This window comes from Epargyreus clarus, unplaced genomic scaffold (genome assembly GCF_041222505.1).
Source record: "Epargyreus clarus isolate Ecla_fem2 unplaced genomic scaffold, WU_Ecla_fem_2.2 ptg000029l, whole genome shotgun sequence".
NCBI lineage: Eukaryota > Metazoa > Arthropoda > Insecta > Lepidoptera > Hesperiidae > Epargyreus > Epargyreus clarus.
In genome coordinates, this window is record NW_027332235.1 from 11798169 (window position 1) to 11825404 (window position 27236).

The following is a 27236-nucleotide window of genomic DNA, read 5'->3' on the forward strand; positions in this document are numbered from 1 at the left end:
CTTCAAAACATAACACAGCAACGCTTACACTGCTGTTTTAGGCAGAAATTAAATAGGTGTAGGCAGAAATTACAGACAGCCGCAGTAATTTATATATGTCCATTACACCCGTAACTCAGGGTATCAGATTTTGAAACAATAAGTGTGTTAACGCTATTATAAGGCGAGGGATACGATCCTTTACTAATTCGAAATTTTACTTTCTTTTCGTACACTTTATGAAAAAACTACGACATCTCTGCTTTTGGAATTTTACATAATAACTTAAGGACATGTTTAGATATGTTTAACTATTATGGTTTCATAAAAATAAAAACATTTTTAGGTCCCAAAAAATAAAGATTAGTAATTTGTAATAGCGAATTACATTTCGTAACTTACCCGTGTATTTATACAATATACACGAAAACGTTACGTTTAAAGAAGATATTATGAAAATTGTTTGTTCAGGTGTCACTATCTGCTAGGTCGCGAAACGGCCTTTGAATCGGGTTTCATATGTTCGAAGTGTCGTGTGAAGTAATTATAAAACAAAAACCCCACTGTTTACATATAAAGCCTATGTCACTCCCACAATTTAGATTATTGTAATGACATGTGACCTCATATGATAAAATCTGTAATCTATGTAATAACCAGTCGGATTTTTACACCCCGCGTGGCTGAGCGGTCAACACACCAGTCTGACGCGCAGAGGGATCAAGTTTCGATCCCTGTATCCTTAGTATGATATTTTACGTTTTGACAAAAAATACTGTTTTGGTATTTGTTTACGTATTTGCCCATACATTTCCAATCAGCGCCCTAGCGGATTGTATCAGAACTGATTGGAAATATATGGGAAATACGTAAACAAAAACAGTTATTTTGTCAAAACGTAAAAACTAATACTCAGGGTACTGGCCAGACAGATATCTAAATGAGGAATTTAAATTTCTATTCCGAGTCAGTATGTTTGTGTATTTATATATGTGTGTGTCCATAACACACACAGGGTATCCTAGGGCAAGCGTTAAATGTAGAGAACATATTTTAAGTTCCTATAATAGTTGAAATATATTAATTACATTGAACTAATCAGAAAACATCAATGCAATTTAATGTAACGTCGAATGCAGATACAGTTTTAGACTTAAATCTAGAAGTTTGGTATGGGTAATGCATGTGTATTCAAAGATGTAATGTTTGTCCAACTGTACTATATATGTATTAGGTCGTAAAACGGCCTTGCGTAAATATGGTGTAACATTTTGTGTATTCAGATCATAATTTAATCTTAGATGGGTGTTTTTAGTTGAAACTTCTAAAATTAACGTCTTATATATACGGAATGAAGTATTTCATTTAATGCTGTATGCACACACTTGCCAAACCATCGCAAATTCAAACATGTGGATATAGTGTTCGACTTGGTTTGTAAGCGTGGCCAGCTTCATATGGGAATTCCATGTTATGTGGGTTGATTACATATGTCCATGGGTACGGGTCTCCTCTCATAATGAGAAGGATTAGGCCACAGTCCACCGCGCTGGCCAAGTGTGTATTGGTAGACTTCACATAACTTTGAGATTTTTTTTACATAAATCTCTCAGTTGTGCAAATTTCCCTCACGATGTTTTCCTTCACCGTTTGGCAAGTGATTATTAATATCTAATACATATTTCACATAAATTTGAAAAATCAGAGTTTCGTGCCTGGGATTTGAACCTCGGACCCCTCGATCGAGAAGGCCGAGTTTCTTAACCACTAGGCTATCACTGCTGCTACTACATAACCCAAAAATCAACTAAACATGACAAAATTCAACGTCACACATAAACCGATATGACAAATAGGTTGCGTTCGTACACACACCAATTAACACACGTTTTATTCAACAGATGCTAATGTAAGAGATAATTCGTTCCAATTACCTGAGATTCAATTTTTTCCCGTTCAATTAATTCTTGGACGAGATTTCTAGAGTGAAACCGAGTATCAGTTTGAATTTTAAAGATAACGGACTAATATTTTGTGGGTCAGAGTATTTTCAAATTAGCGATTACCTTCATACTTCGCTTCAAATATGAATACATTTGTGTTCTGTTCTGATATAAGAGTTCCAACTTCAAAAAATACAAAACTCGGAAATGATGATCTTAATGTTGTAACAGAAATATTGCTAATAAAACAAAATAATCGAAGTAATCTCAGGTATCGCTACACCATAAATATGGTAGTAATAAATACCCATATTTTAAAAACATATAAACTTCAACGTTTCTTGGTTTATCTGTGACAGAATCATTGTATCCTAATGCTTTCTGAATTACTTTTGTAATTTATATTTATGTGACTTTTTGGTAGTAAAATTGGTAGTAGATAAGGCGTGCCCAAAAATGTTTTCACAGCAAACGACTATTACTTGTGGGCTATCCTCTACAACGTGAGGGTCGACGGGAATAATAACCTTTGGTTCTTTTTAAAATTTTGAGGTAATCAATCATGCAGTCCACCTAATGGCTAGTGCTACCGCCCATCAACTGTAATCAACCCCTGATTAAGGTGAAATTCCTACCTGAGGTAGACTATAAATACGTTGCTACCCTTGAAGACTAAATCAGAACGCTTCGGATAAGTACTCCGTTACCTAACCCTGTAAAGCGGAACATAGCAACTTAACATGTTATTACGTAGGAATAGGTGTGACCGTGGTGCCAGTGTCAAACCACAAAAGGTTCTATCGTGGTCTAACGTCCTATCGTGTTTGTATGATCTAATTTCATCTATTTCCCCATATGATATTGAAAACAGTATATCTTTACCTACGTTCATTATACATGATCGATAGTTTGCTACCAAGTACGCTCCCAAAGCTGACTAAAACAACATATCTTTACAATGCACAAAACCACAAAATAAAAAGGTAAACTTATACACTACACTTATACTTATACACGAGGCATAGTTCGCGCCAAACTGCTAGCCCGCTCTGAAGTTGTTGCGAGCAGGTGTAATCATAAAATTTACTAAGGCGACGCGATTCATTTCTAGATTCAGACCACACTATTTTATATTCGGCACACCTATTTCTTGAAGATGGTAAAACTTTGTGGTTCGACTCCGGCGGCACCACCGCCACACCTTTTTCTTCCTAATAACAGCAGTGTAAGGCGTTGCTGTGTTCCGTTTTGAAGGGTGTGGTAAGGGAGACAGACTTTTCCGAGACGTTCCAGTTTAGTCCTCAGGGATAGCGGCGCATCTGTGGCCACAGGTAGGAACATCTAATCCTATCTGGCGTTGATTACAGATGTCCATGGGTGACAGTAGCCACTTACCATCAGGTGGACTGCATGCTCGTCTGCTACTCCTATATTATATAAAAAAAATAATTAAAAAGCAGTTTTACGCGGACTATACTCATACACTTATTATTTTGACAAAACATACTTATAAATCTTTAAATTAAGATTCAATCCGCAATTAATTCAAATCAACGCGACGAGATATAAAATGATTAGCAAGGCAAATACTCCGTAACAATACGTAGTATTGTTCAAATTACTCATTTACACTTCACATAAAGGGGAAGTCAATGCGAAATAAATATTAAATTGTAAATTGAATAATAATAAGACAGGAAGAGCTATGTCGCCGGTTAGACGGGAGATTTGAATAAAATTACAAACAGTCATGAGATTTGTAGAATAAATATAATTTGATGACCAGGGAGGCGATTGAAGGAAGGGAAGGACAAAGATAGTCGCCTCATATATGAGTCAGCCATATTCATTCTTTTATCAGCTCTCAACTTGAAGGTGGTAGAACCCTTTGTGGTTCGTCGGCAGCAACACCGGTACATCTATTTCTGCCTACTAATAGTAGTGTTAAGTTTTGATGTGTTCGGGTTTGGAGGGTGTGGTAATGGAGACATAAATATCGGATGCTTTCCAGCTTAGTCAATGCCAGCAATCTCAATCGTGGCCAATCTCAGGCAAGATTCAAATCTTATTTGGTATTTATTACACATGTCTTTTGGCAGCAGAAGCCACTTGTCATCACCTGATAATACCTCTGGACTGAAGAGTGGTATGTCTAGTCCAGGTGGACAGAACACAGCAGCTAACACGTGGTATAAGGTAACAATAAAATCCCTTAATGCCACCCCACAAGAACGTAAAGTAAATTTCAACCCTTACAATAACGTTTTATTTATCCAACAATACGTCAATCAATTGTCAGATACTCTCAGCAGATACTTACTGTAGAGTTTGAAGGCTTTCAATTCTGTAATGTACCGAACCTTCACGAAATAGAAAATATTTGTTTATAGAGCTCAATAAAATATGTATGCTTTGTCCGTCAATAAATTATATATTGATACTCGTAGATGTAGTTGAACTATATCAGGGCTCTTTGAAGTTTTAAAAATAATAATTATGCTTTGTACACTCCTGGCCTTTCTCCTGTATTCTATGGGATTCCCTGTGTTATACTCGTAAGAACGATAGACGAACAATAAGACGACCGTTAATGACCAGAATCAAAAATAAACCTAAATTCACTTTTGAGAAATTTAGATGTCTCCGTAACCAAAAATCGAATCCGGAACTGCATGTCAGACTAGTGTGTATGGTATATGGTATGGTAGTGGCCTCTCCACGTGCCACTTGGATCGTAAATGAAATGATTTCGGCAAAAATGTAAGATCTAGGCATAAAATTTCAAATTTATTTTGAAATTGTAGTTATAATAGGTACAACACCTACGTCACTCTTTAAAATTGTTTTCTTTATTTGCGTAAAGCAATATTAAAATTAATTCAACCATTTCCAAAAATATTCAACAAATAGGCAGACGAAGCCAAGGGCTAAACTTATATCGCTTCTAACGATGTGCCCGATAGTCCTTACCCTCCAAGGACTTCGCCCTATGACCTTTGAAACTTAGATAAATGCGTTCGATATAATCTCAGAGTCTAAAAGATTAAGTTTACAAATACATTATCTTGAAATATTAAATTTAAGTGTATTACGATTTCCATTATAATATGTACTTTTTATAATGTCTATGCATATAATCGCAGATAGGATTAGAACAGCGGTCGGCCACCTTTTTTGGCAACAGTAGCTATACGAAGTAATGGCGGGTCGCAATCGTAATTGACCGGCGAAGAAAAAAAGTCGTCAAGGTAGAAACCCAAATCGTCCCTGAAATTTGACGGCAACAGAAACCTAACGTAACGCGCGTGAGAAATCAGTTTCTAGAAAATTTGGTGGGCCGCAAGATATTCTAGAATTCGCGGGCCGCAAGGAAACAGTCCCGGGTCACACTTGGATTAGTCCTACTCCTACCCGATGTCGGCCGCAGATGGCTGCAGACGCCTCTGAGGACTAATTTGAAATGTGTGGTGTCTTTCCCGTACTACCCTTCAAACCAGAACACAGCGACGCTTAACTCTGTTGTTTTAAGGAAGAAACATGTGTAAAGAAACACGAATATTTCTTCCACCTTCGTTATATTTACAACTATTTTTAAGTTGTTTATAAGATACCAAAAGATTAAAACCCTTTTCACAATGCTTGTATTTAGCTAATTTTAGAAAATACTGAGCCGATTTTGACTCTACTAAAACATAAAGGTCGTAGGGTGACGGAGTATTTTTACCAAAAAGCCAAAAATAATAAGGGTTTCTGAACAAAAATAAACATACCGTTCAGACCAATATTAGATTCTTATATAGATGTTGATATATGGTATGTTGTCAGAAAGAGATTTTTTATAGTTTAGCCTAACGATAAAGCAGACGTGCTACCTGATGAAAGTAGTCAACGTCGCCTATGGACATTTGCAGCACAGGAGTCTCTAATGCATCGCCGGCTTTGAAGGAGAGTTTTTTTTACACCTTTACAGTACAATGTAAGCTATATACCCATTACTGTCCCACTGCTGGGTACGGGTCTCCTCTCAGCATGAGAAGGATTAGGTCATAGTCCACCGCGCTGGCCAAGTGCGTATTGGTAGACTTCACATATTTTTGCGATATTTTTTTTTTTATAAATCTCTCAGGTATGCAGGTTTCCTCACGATGTTTTCCTTCACCGTTTAGCAAGTGATAAGTAATTTCTAATGCGCACATAACTTTGAAAAATCAGAGGTGCGTGCCTGGGATTTGAACCTCGGACCCCTCGATCGAGAGGCCGAGTTTCTTAACTACTAGGCTATCACTGCTTGTGTAAGCTAACGAAGTATGAATTTTGAGGCTAATTTTGGTACAAATTCCTGCTTCTAAACGTAGCTATCTCAGAACCTTAATGTGGGTTAGGTCAAGTGGTGTAAGCTGAAACCGCGCAGAATATATTAACACGTTACACGCTTGAATTAATTTATCTACTTACTCCTACTTCATTTATACACATGTTTATTAAACATGTTGTTTCTTATATATAATATTACTTTCTTGCAGTAAGTAAATGGTTGCCTGGAAGAGATCGCTATTTAGTGATAAGGCCGCCAGTTGTACCATTGATTATTGTAAAATATTTTGTTGTGTTACTATAAATTTGGTGTACAATAAAGAGTTTTTGTATTTGTATTTGTATTTATTTCATATTCATTATATAAGTTTTACGTCTTAAAACATTCACGGTAGTCGCACAAAAAACAGAATATTTTTTTTTAAATATCGAGTAAAAAAATGTTAGTTTTTGATGTTTTAATAACCACCTCTAAAGGACAGCTCAAAAAAAAATTAAGAAGTCACTCCAAATTTTTTGAAATTTGAAAATCCTTCTAAAAATAGTTTGTTTTTTTATTTATTAGTGCAACACTTTGAAAATGCATGGTGGCCCAGATAGAATGAATTACACTTCATCTTTAAGAACATTCGAACTTATCTGGGTTTGATTACAGATATCGATGGGCGGCAGACGCCACTTACCATCAGATGGACCGCAGTTTATCTGCAAGTGCTATATTATAAAAAAGACTAAGTATAAAATCTACCAAACTTTAAACAAATGTTCTTTTAACTACTTCGACTATCGGATGTTTGATTGCGCAACCCTTAAATACGTACCCGGTGGCTCAGGGGTTTGTTTCAACGCCGGGTGCCATGGTTACCGGCGGCCCCGACACGACCTGCAACAAAAACAAACAAATTTATACACGTGTACTAATATATTCACTCATTATGCTGTAAGAGCTATAATCCTGTCGTAGATGTAATATTAAGTGGTCTTTGTAAGTTACGGGAATAATTTCCTAGAGCTTACAAATTGTATTAACAATTATAATATAAATAAATATAGTTTAAAAAACTAAAAAACACGCTTTTATGTTAAAATCAACTAAAAAGCAAAAAATAATCTTCAATCTAGGAATCAATTAAGGAACAGTAAATAGTATAATTGTGGAAAAAGTGTGGGGTATTCCATTTATCAGGTTAGAAAAGCGCCCCACACTTTTTCCACAATTATACTATTTACTGTTCCTTAATTGATTCCTAGATTGAAGATTATTTTTTGCTTTTTCGTTGATTTTAACATAAAAGCGTGTTTTTTAGTTTTTTAAACTATATTTATATGATTAATTTTTAGTATTTTTTTTTTTATAGCGACCACCATCAAGCATCGTTTGTAAAAAAATCAAGTGTCTATCTATTACGGTTTAAGAGATAAAGCCCAGTGTCACATGTACAGACAGCAGAGGATTTCGTTTTACCCTTTGAGTACGGAATCCTAAAAATCATTCTACAAGAGGGCGTTATAGATATGTTTCAGAACATTTGAGTTATAGGAAAATAACATTATTATTTCCTAAACTAAAAATCATGCTACATCTAACAGTTATTGACTTCAAAGCAGACCACAGCAGCGCATGACACTACTGTTATAGATGTTTTTTTTATAATATAGGAGTAGCAGGCGAGCATGCTGTCCACCTCATGGTAAGTGGCTGTTTACGCCCATGGACATCTGTAATCAATCCCAGATAGGATTAAATATTTATACCTAAGGTCGGCCACAGATGAGCCGCTAACCTTGAGGAATAAGCTGGAATGCCTCGGAAAATTATGTCTCTCTCCGGAGTTAAACCAAAAAGGTGTCTACCAAAGTTTGTTTAAAATAATTCTAATTACAATATTAGAGTTTATAATTAATGATCTAATGACAAAGCCCGTTATTCGCTAGAGCTTACGGGACTCTAGCTAGTGTGTCGCCATTCATCTGAGACAAAGACATTAATTACAAGAGCTCATTCCATTTAAATACCTATATTAATCTTTTCATTGTTGTCTTCGTTTAATGAACTAAACGAAATTTAAAATACAATTTATTATATGGATGTAGGTCAATTGTACATGTCTTTTTAAGATCTCTTGCGTTTTGGTTCACGTGCGTCTTTATGCAAAAACGCCAAGGGCAATATCGGGACCCTAATAATAACAATAATAATAGATGAAGCTTCCGCTGTCTGTATATCTGTGACAGGGCTTTATTTTTCAAAATTTAGTAGATGGTCACCAAATTTATTTAAGTGTGTATGATGGTCGCGATTCCAAATAATAGTTCGCTAAGTACGAGTCAAACTCGCACATGGAAGCTTCCGTAACGCCATTCATTATTTTTTACTTATTTTTATTCATTTTATTATTTTCAACAATACTTAGATACATGATACAACAATAGATGGAGTTGTGATGATGAATGATACGTAAATTTTCAACAATACTTTATATTACACAAAAATAGATGGCGTTAGGGTGATGATGAATTATACGTAAACATTGTGTAATAAAATGAAAATAATTATATTAAAATATGTTTTATGGTTCTTATTTGGTAAATAAAAGATAAATATAAAGGCAAACGTCCTTCTCTTATTAAGTTTTTTCGGCGATGCATTTAAAAAATGCTTACTACTCACCTCCATTACATATAGAAGAAAGTTAAATCTTAATATAAACAACACCCAAAGTTGATCTACAAGGTTCTCGTATCAAGAACAATCCTTTATCATTTTAAGGAACGCGCAAAAAAGATCGCATAATTCCCCTCGCTAGGTGTAAGTCATTGGCATAAACTCATTTTCGTTTTGTTTAGTAAACGACTCCACAAACAAGTGAAGGGTGAATTTCTAAACCTTTGTTACGGCCGAGTGCTTAAAAGTGAATTAATTACAGCTCCTCGGCCCCTGTTTTACGAATTTTGACAAAAGAAAGAAAAAACTGATTTACATTTTATTTTGTTTTGGTTTTCGTCTTGAGTGAATTAAATGTTGTGCTTAAATTTGTTTTTTTTACACGCTTTTTATTAGCTTCACCTGTATGTTTGTTTGTATGTTTGTAACCGACTTCTTTGGGCGCGATTTTGACCCACTTAAAACGGCCAGATTTCGTTCAAACTTTGTAGATTTATTTCACAATTATACTATTTACTGTTCCTTAATTGATTCCTAGATTCATTTAGATTTTCTACTTTTTAGTTAATTTTATCATAAAAGCGTGTTTTTTAGTTTTTTGAACTATATTTATTTACTGATTAAGTATGCCGTAATGTCATAAAATAGCGATTTTTTATAAGACAGTAGTAGTCAACGTGAATACAGCCACCACAGGTTATTGCCACACATGGAAATCTATAGTAAACTAACTTCAGGTACTACTACTTTTATCAGCTCTCTGTGGACCATCTGCGATTAATTTAAAGGTGGTAAAACTTTGTTGTTCGACTACGGAGGCTCATAACCATACACTTATTTGTGCCTAATAACAGCAATGTTATGCATTACTGCGTTCCGCCTCATGAGATATATACTTATCAGAGGATTTCTAACTTAGTCGTCAGCAATGCATCTCAACTTCTGGTAGGAATATAATATTATCTGGGGTTGATCACAGTTGTCCATGAGCGGCAGAAGCCATTTTTTTGTTTTTGTTTATGTTGGGAATAGGCCACAGGAGAACGAGAAAATAAACTATGAAATATAATAAAATAAAATTCACTCCAAAAAGATACTTTTTATTATATCGAATCATTGACAGAATGACAAATTAGAAGAAGTAAAAATATATGTTTTTCAGCTGCCAGCTTTATCATATATAACCTACTTGAATATTATACATTATAAGAGGCTTGAGTTTTTGCTATATTCCAACAGCCTCCCTCAAAAATTCAAGTATAAAACAATTTATAAATACGTTCTTTGCAGAACACTTCTTGAATGTCATTACATCTACCACCACTTCACTAGGTGTTTCGTTATGGAGAAGAAGCGGCGAAAGAAACTCCATAACACACATCTTTTTACAATAAATATAAATGTTTTTACAATGGCAAACTTAACCATGGCACATGTGGAGCTGAAGATACTTCAGACCACATCGATTTATCAGTCAAATATACAAAGAAAACTTCAAACAAAACCTTATACTCGTACTCTGCTTTAGCTGATGAGACTGCGACTGTGTCTACATTGTTTTCGTGTGTTTCACGAAATTATGCAGTTTTAATTACTTTGAACAAATAGTTTCTAATACTATGTTTGTGCGTCTCGTCGCGTTCTCAGTTTCTCAGTCAGAGTCCACATAAGCAATAATTAACTACTTATAATTACTGCTTTCATTGATTAGGTTTAACTATTTATATCTTTTATATAACATTAAAAGATGTGTTAAATATTTACACATTTAAGACAAAAAATCTGGATGCGTAAGTACATTTACTTTTACATTTCTATACAATACTACTTTAATTTAACTCTACAATGTGCACCATGGTATAAGTCAAGATTTAATACTGAATAATTTATAAGGAAAGTGATTAGGATAAATTACACTTATAGAATATTTTTAACACATTTTGCACATTAGTAGACTGATTAAGTGATATTGTATTTGCTATTCTTTCAACATCTATATCAAGAAATTATGTTATTTATTTTGTATTTGTAATATAAATTATTTGCATTAAAATGTTTTTGCAAATTTATAATGCTTATTTTGTTGAAATTATTAAACCATATACATACGTGTGGGACTATACATACATATATCTTATTCTATACATATATGTATTCTTATCCGTATTAATTTATCTTATATAGGTATATTTAAACATTTATCTACATGCATCTGCATGAGAATGTACCTTTAAGAGTTTTTAAACCCTATATTTAAGTATAACATGAAGACGTTCAAACCAAAGCCGAGATGTCTGCTTTAAGCCGTTAAAGCTTTTATTTAATTTACTTACTTTATTATCTTTAGGCAACCTTCTTTATCTTTAGCAACCTTTACCTTCTGGTACTACCATAAATATTCTCTGTATGAAAACCATTATAATATATTTTTCTAATTATATCAAATGAAATTTACAAAGGTAGTATTTTCGTCCATATGGTGTACATTTAAATCTATCTAAATGTAGTAAATCTGGCTATTGGTGCGAACGTTACATCTTAATCCTGTAAAATTTCTTACTGAAACTGAATTTCTTAGTGAAACTTCGAGCAACTAAACGAGCTTTGTTATTTTTTCTGATTTACCTACTTAGTTCATTATTATTTGTGGTAAATACCCACTTGCAACTAATAATGTTAACATATTTAGGTCTGTAAACAAAATATCAGATTTGATTGCTCCTTTGTGGCTTAATTTCACTTTGTACTGCTTTTCACCATTTAATAGGCACCTTAAAATACCTTTAAATTATTTAGGTAATTATTGCAAAGTACTTAATAAAAATCAGCTATCAGGATTGTGCATCCGTATATAATAATTCAGGGATTGATCAAGTATTTAATAGTTATTGTTGACGCATTATCATTTAAGGAATGTTGTTGTTAGCTTTCAATTAGTTTCGCCGAATCAGAGTCAGGCTTTCTAAATTTTATATTGATATGTAATGCTCAATGTTTGTTGTCATTATTTTCAATATTTAATTCATCAACTACATGATCTGCTTAGCAGCTATGGACATTTCATTACTTTTAATATTTAATAATGTATATCCATTAAAATCTTTACCAACTAGGCTGGATCTAAAATATTTTTACACGCTTTATTAGCTTTATTAGCTTCACCTGTATGTTTATATGTTTGTAACCGACTTCTTTGGGCGCGATTTTGACCCACTTTAAACGGCCAGATTTCGTTCAAACTTTGTAGATTTATTTCACAATTATACTATTTACTGTTCCTTAATTGATTCCTAGATTCATTTAGATTTTCTACTTTTTAGTTAATTTTATCATAAAAGCGTGTTTTTTAGTTTTTTGAACTATATTTATTATCTTTAATCTTGCTAACTGTGTTACGAACGTAGCAGTAGCACCAAAACATTTTAATATGATCGATTTTGTTTTTACCTTGCCACAATTTACATGGTGTTTTATTTATTTATTATCAGAGCTTTAGTGGGGAATATGTATATTTTTATAAATATAAGTAGGTATATGACTGTTGTAACAGCTTCACCCCAAAAGCTTTATTTAATTTCGCATTTACAACCATTTCGGTTAATATACGATTCATTTGCTCTGTTTCACCATTTTATTGTGTTTTATAAGGTAAATTTTAATGATACATAATTATCTTGCCAACAAAAACTCCTTAAGTTCATTATTTCAGAAATATATTCTCGATCATTATCATAATGTAAATGAATAATGTTACTATAGGATACATTTTCACTTTTATACTTTTAAAATGATACTTATTTCCCATTTAAAATACATGTAACATAAAGACAATTTTTGTCATCAAAGGAAGTCGACGTTATCGAATCGCAAACATCACAGTGAATAATAAAAAAAAATGTTTTTTTTTTTTACCATTAGCTGGTCAGTCTTGACTTTCAGAAATTCAAGATCACAGATTACATATAAGTATTCAAGATTGTCACATGACGGTCAATAATAAAATCTTTAAAAATATTCAAATTTTATCAACCCATTTATTGTCCCACTGCTGGGCATGAGTCTCCTATCAGAATGAAAAGGTTTAGGTCATAATCCATCGCGTTAGCCAAGTGAGTATTGGTAGACTCACATACCTTTCAGATTTTTTATTATATAAATCTTTCAGGTGTAGAAGATTTCTTCACGATGTTTTCCTTTACCTTTTAAGCAAGTAATAATTAATTTCTAATACACACATAACTTTGAAAAAATTCAGAGGTGATTGCCTGGGATTTGAACCTCGGACCCTTCGTTAGACAGGTCGAGTTTCTTAACCATTAGGCTATCACTGCTATTCAAATTTAATTTCTGTTTATTCAAATGACCGTTTGTGCCATAACTAATACGATTTCTAACTTTGAATTAAGTTTATTTTATACTGTGATCTATCATTTTATGAAAAATAATGATACTATCATCCTTTATACTACATATTAGACATTTACTATTTTTATAAATATGCCCTTCATTTTTTAATAACCGGCACATACCTTTTATTATTCAATTCGATTTACTAAGAAGCTGCATAGGTACAGCTTAAGTTCCATAGAACTAAAGTTCCACAGAACTTTTGGTGAACAGTATAGAATTTTAAATTCTTTGTTTTTGACCTTTACCAAATCTTTAGCTCCTCCAATTTTAAACGTAGTCTGTCATTTGACACATATTAATCCTTTGTATTTTCAAAGTGATCAGAGTTTTCAAATCTAAAAGAAAAACAAGTGTCAGGGTTAGAATTGGAACAAAAATCAAATAAATTTCATTTTTAAGACATAAAAGCGAAACTGTCCTTATTTTTATTTGCAGTGTCCAATGCATTTACAGTTATATAGCTACTACTGTCTCCATTTTGTTGCAATTAGGTACTTGATATAATGACAGTTAGCATCAGTAATAGCGACGGGTTCAGATTGCAAAAAAATATAATTTTTACACCAACAGTTTCCATGATAAAAATGCATATTAGCTTGTGTATCTGCATGATGTAGTAAGTATTCTTGTAGTAGTTTACACATTTTTCTATATTAAATTTTTACTTTGAACATTTTGAATGTATTCATTGAATCTAAAAGATGAGACATTGAATTATATGCATTCCGTCGATTCGTTTCATCCTTTGATCCATAATCCGTCGATCCATTTCATCCATTGATCCATTTAATCAAGTTTAGCACCAAGTTAGTGATCATATTACTCAATCATTAAAAGAAGTTGTATCAGCGTTTGATATCTGGTCGCAATTCCAAATTAAGTTGTTTCTTACGCAGTCAAAATAATTGTGTAGCCAAAAAAATTCTCCATTCGTAATTTTATTTAAGTCATCCATTATTGTTTTCGCCGTAGACGGTATTGGTTTAGACACTTATATATATTATTGTTTGCCATCGCCGTTCGCCATCAAACATTTTTCATGTGTCTTTTTCTTCCGCGACTCCATGTTTGAAATATTACATAAATTTTATACTTAGTAGATGACTATATTTTTCAATATTTTACGATAGCGTAGCCTGGGCCCATAACCTGTTGGGAATAGGCCACAGGAGAACGAGAAAATAAACTATGAAATATAATAAAATAAAATTCACTCCAAAAAGATACTTTTTATTATATCGAATCATTGACAGAATGACAAATTAGAAGAAGTAAAAATATATGTTTTTCAGCTGCCAGCTTTATCATATATAACCTACTTGAATATTATACATTATAAGAGGCTTGAGTTTTTGCTATATTCCAACAGTTTACGAGGAGGAAACCTTCAAAAGTTACCCGACGACGTGGTTGCGACGCCGGGTTATGTGAGATTTTTACCGCACTAAAAAACCCCGGTAGCCGTCCTCAACGCTTGTTGGAGAACTCCAAGGGAACACAACCGGAGTCCTCCAAGCGCGATGCCCCGATCGGGCTCTGCCCTGGGGGACCACTTTGTCTCCTCCCAGACCATCTGGTGTTTACGACGATATGCGACCACACATACCGTCGTCTTTCCCGGGGTTGCTTGCTGGACGATTCGAGCTACCACTCTTGCCGCCCGCAACCACGGAAGCCCCCTTTTAGTCGCCTCTTACGACAGGCAGGGGATACCGTAGCCCTATTCTATTCCCGAGACTATAGGGACAAGGAGCCACTTACCATCAGAATTGCATGTTCGTTTACTACTTAAATTCAAGTAAAAAATCTTACTCATAAGCTAAAAACTATAGTAAAAAAGTTAACAGTATGCATTACAGCGTTCTAGTTTAACCGTACAATGCAATCGCAATTAGAACCTTGAACTTACTGTAAGCAAGAAATAACCGACAGTTGAGTTTAAACCTTACGAGATAGAAGTACGGTCTCTCCGGGCGAGAATAATCGCATGGCATAATAGGTATAGTTCAATGGCTTGAGAAAAAAGCAGAGGTGTGGAACCTTGGCTTATAAGGGTTGTCGACATTGCATTATTATAGTATTTTACAGAGAATGTAATGAAAAAATAGATTAAGTTAAGATTAAAACTACTTCGCAACAATCCGCTACAAATATGTATGATGGTATATATTTTAAACCATACAGTATGTACCACCCTCCTTCCCTCAAAGGATGCATGCAGATGCAAAAATTAAAAATATACATCACCATACATACCACCACCAAATAAAAAAAAATAGATTTTCAAGACATAAATTTATTTCTCCCCTAACAAATAGATTTTATTAAATCTTATTGGAGTATAACTTTTCTGCACTTTTTGCATTCTAATGATAATGTTTGTAAAAAACAAAAATAAAATATAAATGCTTACATTCAAAATTGGAAAAAATATTGTAAATAACTAAAATATGTTACGAACGGAAGTACGAGTATAGTATTTTTGCATACTAAACATTTTTAACAATATGCTGAAGAAACCCGAAATATACTGTAGTATATTTCTTGACATATTTTAATTTTTACTTGAAAATTATTTGAAGTATTTTAAAATATGTCAAGTGACACTTTGTTGAAACAACCGATTTCAAACAAAAATGTTATGTGGTCAGTTCGAGCTTAAAAATACTTTTGGAATCGAAAGATGGCGCTTTTCTCGGAAACTTTTGACAGGACAGCGTTGACAGGACAGCGTCTTTCAGAACCTACTAGTACCAATAATACTAAATACAATATTACATGTAGTTGGCAACCCTGTTTGCGTGCTATTGTTACGGTGATTGCATATTTCTTTACGTTTTTTGTTCGCACGAACGATATTCCAGCCGGTACTAATTTTCGTAGCCGACTATACTCTATAGTTATTTGAAACGTTTTTATGTGATGGAAGTATGAAGCAGGTATGTGATCCACCTGTTGAGCGGTCGCGGTAGATAATGTGCAACAATAAAGATTTAAAATAATACTAGATATTTAAAGCTGGAAGAGAACAGTAGGTGATTGGAACTTGTGGAAGAATAGTGTGAAGGCCTACATCCTGCAGTGGGTGGCGACGCGCGACAGGCTACTAATATTATAAAGAGGTAAACTTTGTTTGTTTGTTTGCTTGTAATGAATAGGCTCAAACACTACTGGACCGAGTTTAAAAATTCTTTCACCATTCGAAAGCTACATTATCCACGAGTAACATAGGCCATATTTTATATGAAATATATTTGATAAATAGATTTTGAGGCGGTACAAAGTTTGCCGGGTCAGCTAGTGAAAAATAAGAAGTATAGATATTTAACAGTATTACATTTATAACTCGCCATTGATAGATGGTGTGTGAAGCACACCAGCATACCAGCAGCAGTACCCTTAGTATGCCTTTTTACGTTTTTACAAAAATGACTGTTATTGTACTTGTTTACGTTATTCCCATACATTTCCAATCAGTTCTGATACAGTCATTTTTGTAAAAACTCATACTAAGGGTACTGGACAGTTACAATGGGATGACGTGTGACGTGTGTGTGTGTGGGTGTGTGTGTGTGTGACAACAAACAACTGTTACTCCATTTTATTTAGGACTTTTTTGATACAACTTTCTACATTCTTTGTATACTTAGCGTCGTATACCTATGCATTTTTTGTTTGTTTACAGATGATTAATATCGTCAAACTTGTCCAAAAGGACATACGCCACTTTGCACTGGGTGAGGAATCCCTGAAACTTCGTAAGAAACTATGGTACAAAAACTCGGTGTTACAAAATAAGCTATAATGTTAATTTTAGGGAATAGTACTAGTATCGTAGTGTCACCGCACTTGAATCACGACGAATTCTACGAATTAATCGATCCGATATTTTTTATTTTCGCACACGAACTAAATTCAAAGCGATACGAATTTTTGTTGCCGACTATATTTTATTTATTAGAATCGTGACAATACCGTGAGAATTATTTCGCGTAACAATCGACTTTTAAAGAAACGTTTTATTATTTTAGCCATTTATTTATGTGTACTAATAATACAGCAAAAATGTTTTTATTTTATTTAAATAAAAAATAATAACATTATTCAACGGTACTTATTGTTGTAATTCTTATTATTAATAATAATAATTATAATGTGTTTATTTAAACTATTTTTTAACAATGACTATATACAATTATCTACTATTTATTGTTTCTTGTACCAGTAATTGATACTTATAAAAGAAAAATACTCATATAAGACAATAAAATAGGGTTGTTTATACATAAAAATAAATAAAATATGTATAAAAATAATGTATACTTTTGTAACATTTTCATTTGCATACATACATTACAAAAATACTATAATGTAGTTTAAAATATTAATATGACCCAGTTACAAATAAAATGGGCATTATAATAACTAATTACGTTTCTATGACCTCGTATATATTAAACAGACCTTTAAATTTAAATATGACGCTATCTTCATTAAATTTATTATTAGGTTCGCATAGTTTATCATAATACTGATATACTCGTACAAGTGCTTTATTACAAGGTCTGGTACGAACACACTTAGAATTTCAAATAGGCTCAAAAGAGGTTTGCTTTAAGTAAGGGGTCACCTCTTGCGTTAAAAAGGCCAAAATAGTATCTTAGCAGTATTTAGGGTTCCATACGACAGAACCAAAAACGGAACCCATCCGTTTATGGATTTAGAAATAAGATTAAATGAAAGGTACGTATAAAATATTGTTTTGGTACCTATACTAAAAAAAAACTTTTGAAATCCTATATACTTTATTTAAATTTCAACAAACACTGATATTAAAAAAAATATTTGTGCCAACGTTTGCTCCTTCCCAACTTTCTAAGGGCCAACTTCCGACTTAACAACAAACACTGATATTCGTACAAACATTTGTGCCAACGTTTGCTTCCTTTTCAACGTTCTAAGAGTCCAACTTCCGGCTTAACAAATAAATAAAATAAATAAACGCTTTCTACACTCACAGCACCACACTAGGATTCCCTGTGTCGTGGGTGCCATGGACACACATAGACAAATACACAAACACCCAGACCCAGAAACAGAAATCTAAATTCATCATTTAGATATCTGTCTGGCCGGGGATTGAACCCGGGACCCTTTGCGCGTCAGACCGGTATGGTGACCGCCCCGCCACGCGGGTCTTCCAGTATTTTATATTATTTTTAATATCAGTATTAACAAAAGGTTATCCAAAAGCATATTGCTTTTATCCGGAACTGTTTAAAACCGTAACGCACTTGACTCCATCAAACAATGGTTTATTTGAAGCACGTATTGTTACATTCGCGACCTTTCCGTGGGAAAGAGGGCGATGTGGTGACAATGATTTTCTTATTATATATGAACTACGTGGCATTTGAACTCGTTTAAGTAATTGCTTAGTTTAACGGGACTTGTATGTTTTTCTTTGTTCTTCATTGTTCTACATTAGGTATAACACAAGTTGTGAGGCGGCAGTGAGTTACTGGTATCGTCATCATCGCCACTGTCAATCCATTATCAGTGGTTCAACTGATGAGCACGGGTCTCCTCTCAAAGTGAGACTGGCTTAGACCATAGTTAACCGGGTTGGTCAAGTGCGAATTGGTAAATTTCACACGTTTTTGACAACTTTTTTAAAAGGACTCTCAGGTGTGCAGGGTTCCTCGCGATGTTTTCCTTCACCGTTTTAATCAAGTGATCAGTAATTTCTACCACGCATCTAACTTTGAAAAATCAGAGTGTTCGCACTAGGAACCGAACCCAGAACAGAAATATTAATTTGAAGGTGGTAGAACCCTTTGTGGTTCGACTCCGGCGGCACCACCGCCACGCCTATTTCTGCCTAATAACAGCAGTGTTAAGCGCTGCTGTGTTCCGTTATGAAGGGTGTGGTAAGGGAGACATACTTTTCCGAGGGGTTCCAGCTTAGTCCTCAGGGGTAGCGGCGCATCTGTGGCCGACCTCAGGTAGGAATATCTAATCCTATCTGGGGTTGATTACAGATGTCCATGGGCGGCAGTAGCCACTTACCATCAGGTGGACTGCATGCTCGTCTGCTACTCCTATATTATATAAAAAAAAAAAAATCAATAAAAGTCTGCCTAACCGGGGACTGAACCCGGTACCCTCTGTACATCTAATGAGTATGAGAATAGGTCGCCACGCCATCTGATTATTATATGACTTAATTAAAATACATTGACAAATGATACACTTAAACTAAGTAATACAACGTGCTTCTAAAATGACAGTACTTGTAAAATGGCAATACCAAAAGCCAACGATCTGCTATAAACATCAAAATGCAAATACATCAGATTCCATCACGTTTTGAACGAAACGATATTGTAGCTTAGACTAAAAAAGATAGACTAGGCATTTGGAACAAACTTTGAAGTATTCTAAAATTCTGCCATTTGCCTTCTACAATGCAAATCATGCCAAATTTAAGTCCTTCAATTTAAACTCATAATGTGTGCCAGTAATTTATTTTTTAAATAGATTTAGCGAAAAAAAACTTGCTGTCCACCTGTTGGTGAGTGGTTACTGCTGCCAATGGAAATCTGTAACGAATATCTATAATGATAAGATTAGATACCTATTTGAGGTCGGCCCCCTACACTACCCCTGAGGACGAAGCTGGATTGCCTCTTAAATGTCTCTCTTTAGACCAGAATACAGAATAATTGTAGCACCTTCAATCCATTATATTTTCATCTAATGTAGGTACCGCGCGGAGATGTCTTACTTTTTGGTCTGAGGTTATTCAATCGTGGACGACAACGGGGTCGCTTTCCGCCGATTCAATTTCCGTTACTTCAGCGTATCGAATTACAAATACGTATCATTTTGAAGTTGAAACATAAATATTTATTTTCTATGCCATTTTTGACTCGATGGTTGTAATTGTTGAATCGATATGGCGGTTCAATGGGTAACTAATCGTTTGAATTGGTAACTCCAATTTGCCATTTCCAAATTGTTTGGGTAATAACTCGTTGATGAATGAAATTGGTTAAATCCAAAATTATTTGTCATATTTCGACAATCTCTGGCCAATTGTGGGTGGATGAGTAAGAAAATTTTATCTTTCAAACACGTGCCTTCTAACTATAGCAGTAATGCTCAACTTTGTCGATTTTGTCCATCGATCACGATTGAAAGGTTACTAATAAGATAGAAATAAATAATACGTTGACTGTAACCATTCTGTCTGACTGACTGAAACATCTTCCAAATAATCAAAGAGTATTGGAGAATATTGGTCCTGCGAGAAGGATTGCAAGATATACTGATAAAATGAAAGAAATATGACTTCGTGTTATTGTTATCGTTCAATGTTAGTTATTAGGAGAAGTAACGCATCCATATAATTGGTTACAGACATCCACGCGCGGTACCCATCCACTAACCGCGAGGTGGACTCCATGCTCGTTTGCTACTTCAATCTTATAAAAAATAAAGCAAATAGACAGACGAGGCAAGCAATAAATTAAGGAGAAACCTCAAAACGTAATTTAAACTTCGATAGCCGACCGATGCAGGAATGCGCTCGAGAGCTGATCCTGGCCTATTTATAGATCTGACGGGCTCCTTCCATCCCATCAAACTATAAATACAATTCCAATCTGTGATCTACTTTACTACTTTTATTTATACGCGTACTTCATGCTCACAGGAATAAAATCTGTTTCTGTTATCTACTGTTCTTTTATTTTTATGATACTGATGTACGAGAATCGCAATTATGATTTGTTTATATGATTTACATATTTCGAAGCTCTATTCTGGTGGCACCACCGCCAAACGATTGTTTGGCTTATAACACCAGTGTTTAGCGCTGCTGTGTTCTGGTTTGAAAGTTGTGGTAAGAGAGATAATTACGAATTCCAGCTTAGCATAGCATAGCTTAGCTTAGCATAGCTTAGCTTAGCATCGCAGTTTTGTGTACGAACCCTTAGTCCTCAGGGGTAGCAGCACATTTGTGACCGACTTAACCTATCTAACCTTATCTATGGTTAGTTACAGATGTCCATGAGCGGCAGTAGCCACTTACCATCAGGTAGACTGCATGCTTGTCTACTACTCCTATATTATCCATCAGATAGAAGCTATTATGAGATGACAGTAATGTACATACTATCATTCCATAAATGCACCAAATACCTGTGAATAAACATTGAAAATACCTGTTTTATTGACCATCAACACACCGTAGGTAGGTAATATAATACTTAGTACCCTCATTTATCATGCAAAGGTTAGACCCGAAAATGTCAAGCAATAAAGATGTCGCCCCTGTCGACCTTCCTACATTGAGGACAACGTATTTTTACTAAACAATACACCTGGCTAGTATGGAAATGTCAGGTTTAAATTTTACGTTTATGTGGTATATTTCGTTAATTTTTAGGGTTCCGTGCTCAAAGTCTAAAAATGGGACCCTATTACTAAGCTCAAGCTGTCAGTCCGTTTTATCAAAGGGCTCTACCTCTTAAATCTTTATAAATAGATCCTTGATTTTTTTACAAGTAATGTAAAATGTAAATTATTCAACGTGTTAATTAGTATACAACTTACATTGGCCTTATTGTCGAAAATGAAATAAAATAATTGACGAACACTCAAAAGTCCCCTCCTTTAATACAAATTTACTTAAAATTTATGTTTCCGGTATACATATATGTGGCTCACATTATTATTTTAGTTTTATAAAATACCACTTTCAATTCTCAACTTAAGCTTCCATACAATAAAAGTTTTAACGAAATTCATCCAGTTCTTTTTGAGAGAGACGAGACCATAGAGATAAACGACGATACAACACGAACAATAAAGCTACATATATTGAGAAACACGACAATTATTAACATTGCAAATACATTACAAGCAACGATATCCAAACAAAACAAATAATTCAAAAGTTTAACTATTTACGGTAACAAACTATTGAAGTCGGAATCTCGGAACACATAGTCTCACGAAACTGTTTGTGAAAATCTTAAAATACTCAAGACTGTACCATTAATACTTTAGTAGTGTCTGTCTTTAGAACGAATCGATCCGAGATTGAATTTATTAAGACAGCACCTTTGATTGAGAATACTACTTTAGATTGGGACTAATAGTATGAATCAAAGTTGGGTGGTTGATCCAGATAAATCGTGACTAAATTGATCAAATCATTTTGATGAAAATGGTTAATAAAGACTTGGTGATACGTGGAATTATTTTTGATCCGGAAAGGTAAAGATAGGAGGAAGCAATAAAAAATACACATTTGACACATGGCGTTACTAATTAAATGGAACTGAAAGTTTATTTTGTGCAGACGACCAGAAACGAGAAAATCCAACGATGTGAAATGAATATGACAGGAAAAGAGGATTCGTAGTGACCAATCCACACTGCAACAAGATAAGTGAATATGCTTCAGATATTAGTATATATTAGAAATAGATCAGACATGAGGAGGAAAATGTCTTCCACGACTCCTATTAGTTAAAATTATTATCCATTCTGTAATAAATGTGAAATGTCAATGAATCATATAATGTCAGTGTGAAGCGAGATGGAATCTTTTGTTTCGAATATTTTGACAAGGGCTGCTCTATAGTTCTAAATTTAATCTCTTTGCCAGCAGGTCTTCGACGCCAAGTGAGATGAAAGCTAATACTTTAGAGAAATTAACATCCTAGCCAGATTTCAAAAATCAATCCAACGTCCTCTAAGAAAACCTCAACAGCACAAAAAGCTGATAAATCCCCTCAACGTAAAGCGAGCCATATAATTCGCGTTCACGCACAACGAGACACGAAGATTGCGTCGTCAGCACGCCACGAGCCGCGTCTCACTTGAGGGGTTCCACTGGCATTCCATTATGCTGATGACTGATGCTTACAATTGAGTTCATAAGTCTGACATCACTTAAATAGCGCAAGGTTATATATCTCCACCTCTACCTGTATTTTGGACTAATATTTATTTACATAAAAAATATTATGAGAATCCTTACTTATTAAAATATTTCATTTTGCAGTTCAATGACAGGCGCTTGTATATTACAAATAGAGAAAGTAATCCAAATTATAATTACTTAAACCCAACATAACATCTTATTAATAAAAGTAGCCTAGCTGGTGTGTTCTGGTCAGTCAGCAGTGGCCATGCTTATTTGCAAATTTACGAGTAAAACGTCCTAAAAATAAATTTTAATCGGTTCAGTAGTTAAACAATCAAGCTGATCAGAGTAGATGATCCTTTAGTTATAGTTTCTTGGCCTCTAATTTGGAAGTTATTGTAATATCAATTTTATTTTATTGCACCCAATAAGAGAATAAGAGGAAGTTAGAAAAACTAGCGAACTTTATCACTTGATAGAGTTGTCTTTAAGTGAATAAGTACAAAAGTATCTAGTGTTTTGAAAATGATATTAGATCTTTATTTTTGATGATTTGGATTTCAATCCTTATTTTGACCATCGTACTAATTTGATAAGTGCCAAAACATTTGAATTACACTTATTTGAACAAGACACTAAACTATCTATATATCTATAGACACGAAATCAATTACCTTTTCTCCCTTTTCGCTTTACCACTTGAAAATACAAATTAAATTATTAATATATTCATTCATCCCAAACTCATTAATAGTTCCAATAGAAACAAATGTATAAGTCAGCTGGCATTCAATGAATGCAGAAACATTTGACCCAATCGAATGACCCAGTTGACCCTACGCTATAATCGAACTATCGAAGCATTGAACTAATGACGAAGTTAGATTGTTTGCTGAACATGATTGCGACACTTCTTGATAACGATGTTACTCTACTGGCATAATCTTAATGTTGTTAGGAACAAGTGTTATTTGATTAATTTTCTCAATCATTTCATGAAGGTGGAAGAGGGTCTCTTTATGCTAAGGTGGTAAGACAAACATACTTAGTTTAACTTACTTAATCTTTCTAGACCCATATGTGATGTGAAAACTGTCAATAATTATGGAATTTGAAGCGTCCCTCTTCTAAGATAAAAGCAGAACAGTTAAATGATCAGCAAATATTCAGCATTATAACGGAGTTAAAGGACGTAGAAAGAACTGAAAATGATGTTTATTGGAGTGGTAAAGGTTATATCACAAGTAAGGGGCTACTCTACCGATACAATTTGACTGGAGATGCTGAAGAAGCTCAACTTGTAGTTCCACAACATGAATAAAGATAAACTATGTAATGTACTGCACGTGTATCACGATGACCCATTAGCTGGACATTAAGGTGCTGTCAAAACTTACCCGCGGATCTCTAAGCGTTAAGTTAGAATGCCTTGTCCTCACGAATTGCCACGAAATAATTTCATACAAAAACATATCGTTCTACCACATATAATTATATTGCTTTACCTATATTATTATAGGAATTTAATTATAAGTTGCAGCATTTAGAAATAACAATTAAAATATTTCCCCTTTTCCGTTGTTTTGAAGTGATGAAACTTAATATCAGCTGTATCAAATTTGCCATTATAGGCAAACCTTAGCACCTATTCACACGTACCACAATCAAAACAACTACGTTGACGGCAAATTTCGTATATTTTTATTTACACGAACCAATCTGCACGTCCATATCCATAGCACGGACGATATCACACGGTACCAACATTGTACCTATAACGGTATAACTGTACTGAGAGATCGGGCACTATATTGCAAAGATAAACTTTTATTACCACAACTATGCAATAAGCTGCAGTGGTACGCCTAACACTGCTATTTGGTAGAAATGGGTATGTATGGAGGTGGTACCTCCAGAGTCGAACCACAAAGAGTTCTATAGAAATAACTATGAATTTATACGAGGATCCGGAAAAAGGTAGGTAATCAAGATTTTCAAATTCACCATGTACTGGAAATAGTCTTGGTGCACGTAAACTTTACATCTTCAAGGGGTGCAAAATTCAAATCTAGAGGCACTCAGGACTATACACAGTCTGTGGTACATCATCATCATCATCAGCCCATTACTGTCCTACTGCTGGGCACGGGTCTTCTCTCGGAATGAGAAGGATTAGGCCATAGTCTACCGCGCTGGCCAAGTGCGGATTGTTAGACTTCACATACCTTTAAGATTTATTTTTTATTTTTATAAATCTCTCAGGTATGCAGGTTTCCTCACGATGTTTTCCTTCACCGTTTAAGCAAGTGATAATTAATTTCTAATACGCACATAAATTTGAAAATCAGAGGTGCGTGCCGGGGATTTGAACCTCGGACCCCTCGATCGAGAGGCCGCGTTTCTTAACCACTAGGCTATCACTGTTGTCTGTGGTACATGTGAATAGGAAAGTGCCTAGTTGTTGCGCCACACCTTTTAAAGCTACTCCTACGCATAGTGGGTGTGATTTAGAGCCACTAATAACGCAATTTACTTTACAAATAGATGTTAACGAACATAGAATTGGACATATATGTGTACAATGTTTGCGAGTAATAGTAATGGATGTAATGAGCCAAATATTTGGGTGTTGAATTTGAATCTGCCTACGCAAATGTTAGGAAAGGTGTGAATGGCTATACATGGAAGGTTTTGTGGCAGAAATAGCCAATGAATGTGTAAAGTTAAGTGGATATAGTTACTTAAGCCAACACATAACCTGGTCCAAATAGGATTAACGATAAAATTGGTGAACAATGCTCTACTAACTGATATGACTTTTTAAGACATTGAAGTGTCATAAACATAAAGTCCACATATGTGTAAGTCCCTGTTATCACCTTTGTGGTCCGACTTGGCATCACTGCTACACTTATATCGTCTATAAGTGTTAAGCGCTGCTGTGTTCTGTCTTAAAAGATATGGTAAGGAACACATACTTATCCGAAACATTAAATTTCAGCGTTATCCTCAGGAGTAGCACAGCATGGATGGAGACCTCAATCCCTAATCTTATCTGGGGTTGATACAAAGATCTACGGGCGGCATTAGCGACATACCATCAGGATTACTGCATTTCCGTTTGCTACTAACAATAATAAACATAGAGTAATTAATTCAAAAAGCAAATAGATGCAACAGCACTTACAGCAAACCGGTCAAAGTATCTCATGCATATGATAGTGGAGTCAATACATTTCGTCATTCGTAATCCAATACGTGAAGTTTGACCCGAAACGCTGGGATTGATTTATCCGAGTGTAATGCTACATTTACATTGTAACTAAATTGTAACCGGTTTATTGAGGAGTTGTTGACAGTTTTTCTTAGGGTGATACAGCCTTGTAATTCATCTCCGGAGGCACTATTGTCACACCTATTTCTGCCTAATAACGGCAATTTTCAACACTGCTGTGCTCTTGTTTAAATAATATAGTAAGAGAGATATACTTACCCGACGCGTTCCAACTTAGCCCTCAAGGGTAGCAACGCATCTGGCGATCTCAGATAGGACCATACTCTTATCTGGGGTTTGATTACAGATGTCTATGGGCAGTAACCACGTAACATCAGGTGGACTGCATGCTCGTTTGCTACGGATATTAAAAAAACATGGAGCAAGTAATTCAGAAAGAAAATAAAGGCTACAGCACTCAACAGGAAATCGGTTAAAGTATCTCATGCATATGATACTCGTAGTGGAGTCATTACATTTCGTCATTCGTAATCCAATACGTGAATTTTGACCCGAAACGCTGGGATTGATTTATCTGAGTGTAATGCTATTGTGCTATTGTGGTTCGACTCCGGCGGCACCATCGCCACACCTATTTCTGCCTCATAACAGCAGCGTTTAACGCTGCTGTGTTCTGGATTGAAAGTGGTAAGGGAGACATACTTTTTCGAGGCACTCCAGCTTAGTCCTTAGGTAGCGGCTAATCTGTGG

General features: G+C 34.7%; 1 protein-coding gene across 4 annotated transcripts in view; it reads right to left on the minus strand.

The window, feature by feature from the left end:
• The window catches only part of LOC140754297 (uncharacterized), a 185103-nt gene that overhangs the window by 88579 nt on the left and 69288 nt on the right, over positions 1-27236 (minus strand). For 3 of the 4 annotated variants that reach the window (XM_073089279.1, XM_073089276.1, XM_073089277.1), the window contains one exon: positions 7058-7119. The gene's annotated coding sequence lies outside the window, so the exon portion shown is untranslated. Of the gene's footprint in view, positions 1-7057; positions 7120-21490; positions 21517-27236 lie in introns of all 4 variants that reach the window. The other variant, XM_073089278.1, reaches the window with a different exon arrangement.